This window comes from Bos mutus, chromosome 27, assembly GCF_027580195.1.
Source record: "Bos mutus isolate GX-2022 chromosome 27, NWIPB_WYAK_1.1, whole genome shotgun sequence".
In the NCBI taxonomy this organism is placed as follows: domain Eukaryota; kingdom Metazoa; phylum Chordata; class Mammalia; order Artiodactyla; family Bovidae; genus Bos; species Bos mutus.
In genome coordinates this window covers 42,125,432-42,131,431 of record NC_091643.1, presented here as the reverse complement: position 1 = coordinate 42,131,431, position 6,000 = coordinate 42,125,432, and positions in this window count along the sequence as shown.

Genomic DNA, 6,000 nt, shown 5'->3' with positions numbered 1-6,000 from the left:
TGCCCTCAGAAAGTGCAGGGTGACAGCATTCTTTAGAACATACACCTTTGCTAACATGAAGCTACCTATGCTTCTTTGCCTTCCTTTCTTTTTGTTGGTTGTGTGGCAATTCTTGTTTTTCACAAGTACCATGCATTATATTCTATTTTTAGTTGATCCATTTGGATGCTGATAACTCATCTTATTTTCAAGGGCAGGCAGAGCTAGTCCTTTTCGAATAGCAAAGACGGTGCTCACATTTTCTGTGGAAAAGCCCACGAAGGCCCCTGAGATCACTGGGGTCCGAGTATTGTTGGACGAGTGACTCTTTCCCCCCGTTTGAGAACATCTTGTCTGATTTGAGCACTGAGTGCTGCTCACTGTTGTGAGGTAAGGCTCCTAGGGTTAGAAGAGCTCCGGCAGCGTCAGAGGAGGGGAGGGGCTGATGGGCCCACGTGGAAAGCTCAGAAGCCACGGATGCAGAAGCTCCCCCATCCACGGGACGTCTGCAATCCCACCATTAGATGTTACTTTTTAAGGAGCTGCCCTTGACATGCAACCACCGCCTCGGCTCTGGCAGCACGTCTGGAGCTGGCAGACGAAGCTCTGGGTCCTAACGCTCCTCCCGGTGGCCAGGTGCAGCAGGAGCCCTTTGGCTGGCCGGGTGGGGCTGGTCTGGGTAGGGAAGTTATTGCACTTCTGTGCAAATTCTAAGGCTCCACAACCTACTGGGGCCTCGGTTCCCTTCCTGCCACGCCTGCCTTGCCCCCCAGCCCTGCCCATGGAAGCTTGGCCCAGCTCAGGTCTTGCTATCCACAGGCCTGGCCCCCTGCGAGCCTCAGCTTGGGTGTCAGGCTGTGGGCAACCTCACCGGGAGCCCTGCTGAAGCCAGCGCTCCCTGCAACCCACCACTCTGGCCCCGTCCATCACCGCGTCTTGGCTTTCTGGCATGTTTCCTGCCACTTTCACAGACTGTGCTTCTGAAATACGAGTGCTTATGTTTGCCCAGTACTGCCTAGGACCTCAAAGGCCTGATCACGGTACTTGACGATTTGAGCAGCTCTGTGCCTTTTACCAGGTGCCCTGCCTCCAGGAGTGGACAGAGGCTGACCCCCCGATGCCCCCAAACACTGACCCTCACAGCCCTCGACCTCCTGCTCCTGCAATAGGCAGGTGATGTGAAGGTGTCTCATCAGCTGTCAAGCTACCAGTTTAGGTGAGCAGTTCCTACTTGTTCTTTAGCCAGTTTTCTCTCCTTAAGTGGCTGAGCCAGCATCTCCTGGGGCCCAGAGGGTGACCTGGACGGTACTTCTCATCTGAACACTTGCTCCAAACTTTGGAGAGTATGAAATGCACTTCTGTTTTACTGCTTAGCATTTGGATACTATTTGTTACTCCAGCTTGGTATAACCTAATCAATGTACCTTTTTTTAATTTTTTTTTTAAGGATACTATCAAATCACTCCTAAAAAGATTGAATTTTCATGCCCCAAAATAGTGTTTCTGAAATCTGAGTAGTTTCTATTGCTCATTAACTTCTCATTACATCCATGAATGGAATGCATCATTATTCCCCATTTTATACTTGAGAATATTTTTGGTATGTTCCCCAAATCATGAATCTAGCATGTGGCACAGCTGGGATTTAAATCCAAAATCTTCTGATTATAAATACCATTTCTATACCCAAAATAGGCCACATTTTAGAGAATATGGGGAAATATGATGTAAAGGCAATAATGAGATCAAGTCATAGAGGACACCCAGAACAAGGACGAGAGTACAGAGATGGCTCCAGTAACACGGATGTGTGTGTGCACGAGTGTGTGTGCATGAGTGTGCACATGCTCACACATATGTCTATAGGAAAATGAAAAAACGAGTTACATCATCTGGTGTGTATTGGAGTTGGAAAAGATCAGAGTTGGTAAGACTATTGTATACTATGATAGTACTCAAAACCTTAAGTTCTTTCATAAAATGTGAAATATTGACCAAATATAAATATTAATTGAGTTGGGAGTTCATATCATGATATAAAAATTGTTTAGAACTGAAAAATTAACAACACTGTTTTTTAAGGCTTTGTTCAGTTGAACTATCAGAAAGTAAGTAATTATAAATTGCCTCCACGTCTCTCTGAGAATCTGTAACTGCCCCATCCATGACTCGGATGTGTATGTAGGCGGATCTTCCACGGTCAGCTGTTTCCAGTAAACCAGATTTTCAGTTGTTATAAGTAAATTTAGTGATTGGAAAACATTATTTCACTCTTGTTCATCGATTTTCTACAATTTATTTTCCCATTTTTATTTTTAAAACATTACAGCAAAGCCAGTGAAACATTAACACCCATAGTCTGCTGCCCTCCAATAAGACACGCAGGACTCTAGTTCCTGATTTTTTTGGTCATTAGGTGGCTTTTTAGTTACAATTGTCACATAAATCAGTTCTAAATTTCAAAGTGCCCTTATCTATGTTATGTTGCTATGGGATCTTATAGTAAACATTTTTGGGCTTCCCTTGTGGCTCAGCTGGTAAAGAATCCACCTGTAATGCAGGAGATCCAAATTTGATTCCTAGGTTGGGAAGATCCCCTGGAGAAGGGATAGGCCACTCACTCCAGTATTCATGGGCTTCCCTGGTGGTCAGACAGTAAAGAGTCTCCTGCAGTGCAGGAGACCTGGGTTTGATCCCTGGGTTGGGAAAATCCCCGAAGGAGGATATGGCAACTCACTCCAGTATTCTTACCTGTAGAATCCCTATGGACAGAGGATCCTGGCGGGCTACAGTTCATGGGGCCGCACACAGTTGGACATGACTGAGTGACTAAGCACAGCCCAGTAAACATTTTTAATGGCTGAATAGTATTTATGCAATTTTACTTTCAGTTTTGTGGCTTTTTCTGCTCTCAAACATTTGTTTCATTTATTTTTGCCATTTAGTCATTTACAGATATACATGTGTAGGCATCTATTATATTGATATCTATCTAATGTAGAGGCTTGTCATTTGTTTTCTTACAGATTTATATTTTTTAGGATTTGGTTTCATTCATAATATTAACAGGTCAGATATATCAACCCCATGAAGATTATTGATCCATACTGTCCAACTACAACACATTCCACCATTGCATACCCAGAAAGGTGTCGGGTTTACTGTAGCCTCATCAGCTTTGTGAAGCAGGCTGGTGGTTCTTCCTCACTGAACTGGTTTTTAACAGCCCTTCATTGTGTTAACTTGCAGTTATTTTCAATCACAATGTTTTTAAAACAATAAGCTTTTCTTCATTTCCCTGGTTAGTAGTTAATGCAGATGCATTTCACAAACAGTCTATGACTCTCTTATTTGGCTAGTTGTAATTTTACAGACATTACCAGCTAAATGTTGCTTGGATGTAAATAATGCCTAAAAGCCTAAGTATGTATTTGATTAATTTTTAAAAAAATTTTAGTAGGCATCTGGCTAAAATTGATACAAAACTGTAAAGCACAGGTCTTCTTTTTTTATCTTATTTCAGAGTTGCCACTAGAATCTATGACTCAAACACAGCAGTAAGGGAAAGAAAATTCATTTTTCTACCTGTAACTCAAAACAAATATGTAGAAAGCTATGACAACTACTTCTTAAGCTGATATGACAGCTAGAACAACATATGTTTGACTTTTCCATACGTCGTTAAATTGCTCTCTGCATCATAAAAACCACATGCCAACATAGCTAACTGTTCACAAAGGCGTACGCTATTAAATGTGCCACTCTTCTTTATGAAAACATCTGCTTGAGTCTTTTAAATACACACACACACGCGCACACACACACACACACACACGCACACATTTCCCCAGAACAAAAAAGATGATTTCAGTTTAAATCATTTTCCTACTAAAATCTTATTTATGTATATCCTATCTAGTGGGAGAATGTTACTGAACCAGTGCTACCCTACCCATAAAGAAATTTCTCTAAATTAGTATGTACCGTATCCATAAAATTATTTTTGTCTTTGTATTTTTGTTTTAAAGCCTCGAATTAACAACAACAACAGAGAGCGGTGGGGTCGGGTGTCTAGAGGGAAGCAGCATGTATAATGAGGTGCTACAGTGATGTAGGATTGCTGAGTGAGTGAGCGTGGATCCTCATGGCGGAGTCTTAGAGTCTGATTTCTGTTTAGGGGGTAAACGCATGGGATCTTTTATTTATTCTCAAAGGATGAAAATGTCTTAAAGCAATTTATTTTTGTTACCGTCAAAACCCACACTGTCACTGGGCACTTCCTGACCCACCCCCAAGGTGATGAGTCCTAAAGTTACTGAAGTTTCCATTGTCTATTTTTCCACTTTCCTTTGCATCCCTGGGTGGCTTGTGGCCAGATTCTGGGCCATGAGATGGACATGGATGTTTGTTGAAAGTGGTGGGGGGAGATGGGGAACTTTGTGAAATTGTTGGCTTTCTTGATACAAAAGCCAAGAAAGAGAGATGTGGCTGGTGTCATCTCTTCCTTACCTCAGGCATTTGGAGTTCCTTCCTAACGTGGCTGTGATGACTGGAACAGTGACAGCCAGTCTTGCATCATGAGGTCAGGGCAAGCACGTTGAGAGAAACAGCTTTTCCTTAGACGAGTCCCTGGTAAACGACAGGCGTCAAGAAACGTCACACAACATGTGAAATGGCAAACCTTGGAGACGCATGTAAGGCAAGTTCCAGGGATGCCCCAAATAGCTAGGGGCCGTGCTTCTTTAGCACTAACAAGCTGAAAACTGCAAGGGGAGCCATTGAGCCAGTAGAGGTAGAATACTGATGTTGATGGGACATTAGTATCATTCATCCAGTAAGGCGGCCAGGGACCCTAGGGTTCTAATAACAGAAGGAAAAAAAAAGTGGAAGTATCAGTCACTCAGTCATGTTTGACTCTTTACGACCCCATGGACTGTCCTGTCCATTGAATTTCCCAAGCAAGAATACTGGAGTGAGTAGTCACTTCCTTCTCCAGGGGATCTTCCTGACCCCGGGATTGAACTTGGATCTCCTGCATTGCAGGCAGATTGTTTATTGTCTCAACCACCAGGGAAGGCCCTGCTAACAGAAGGGCCCCATTAATAGCCACAGCTCCTGGAAAGGCTTCCTCAATAATCTCCCCATCTCTGCCGCTCCCAGAGATGTTAGGCATCTTTTCCCATGATGCATCACTCTGAGCAGACAGACAAATGCATGTACCAACCACATAACAGCCATATTTACTGCAACTGTTTGCTTGTGTATCTGCCTTTCCTGGACTAGACTTCTCTTAGGAGCCTGGACTCTGCTTTTTTAAAAATCTTGAGCTCTCCAAAGCTAATCTCAATTTTATATTTAATAAACACTGCATAAACACTTGTCAAATCAGCAGGTATTATGGCCTTCTCAGACACTGAGGGCATCTTCCCTAAAGAATTGTCATGGCAAGCCAGGACAGTTGTCTGGGAGAAGATGTATCAGTGCATCATGGAGAGCAAACCTTGAATATGGAGTATTTCTTTACATGTATAACTGGCCCAGTTTTGGCTTCTAGTAACTGTGGTTGACTATCTTTTTTTCTTTTCTTTTAAAAATTTTTTTTTTCTTAGTAAAATATGTAAATTTTTTTTATATAATTTATTTTATTTGATTATTATTATTTTTTTATTTTTTACTTTACAATATTGTATTGGTTTTGCCATACATCAACATGCGCCCGCCATGGGAATTTCCATTCTAGTGCTGTCTTTAATTTTCCAGAACACACCACGTTGAGGAGAGAAAATATTAGTTTACCTGGACTTTTAATGACTGCGGATTTCTCGGAGCACTGGAGCAGAAAGACTGACCATCTGTGGGACATCGCTGGACCCAGGCTCTGCTGTTCTCCAGTGAGTGACCCCTCATGGGGAACTGCTTACTCCTCTGGTTACTGTCCTCAGCAAAGACAGAAGGGAGTTGCCGGGCTGTGGCTCTTCCTGTGTTGGCGATGAAACTGTGCTGGACGCAGGAGTGGTAGTC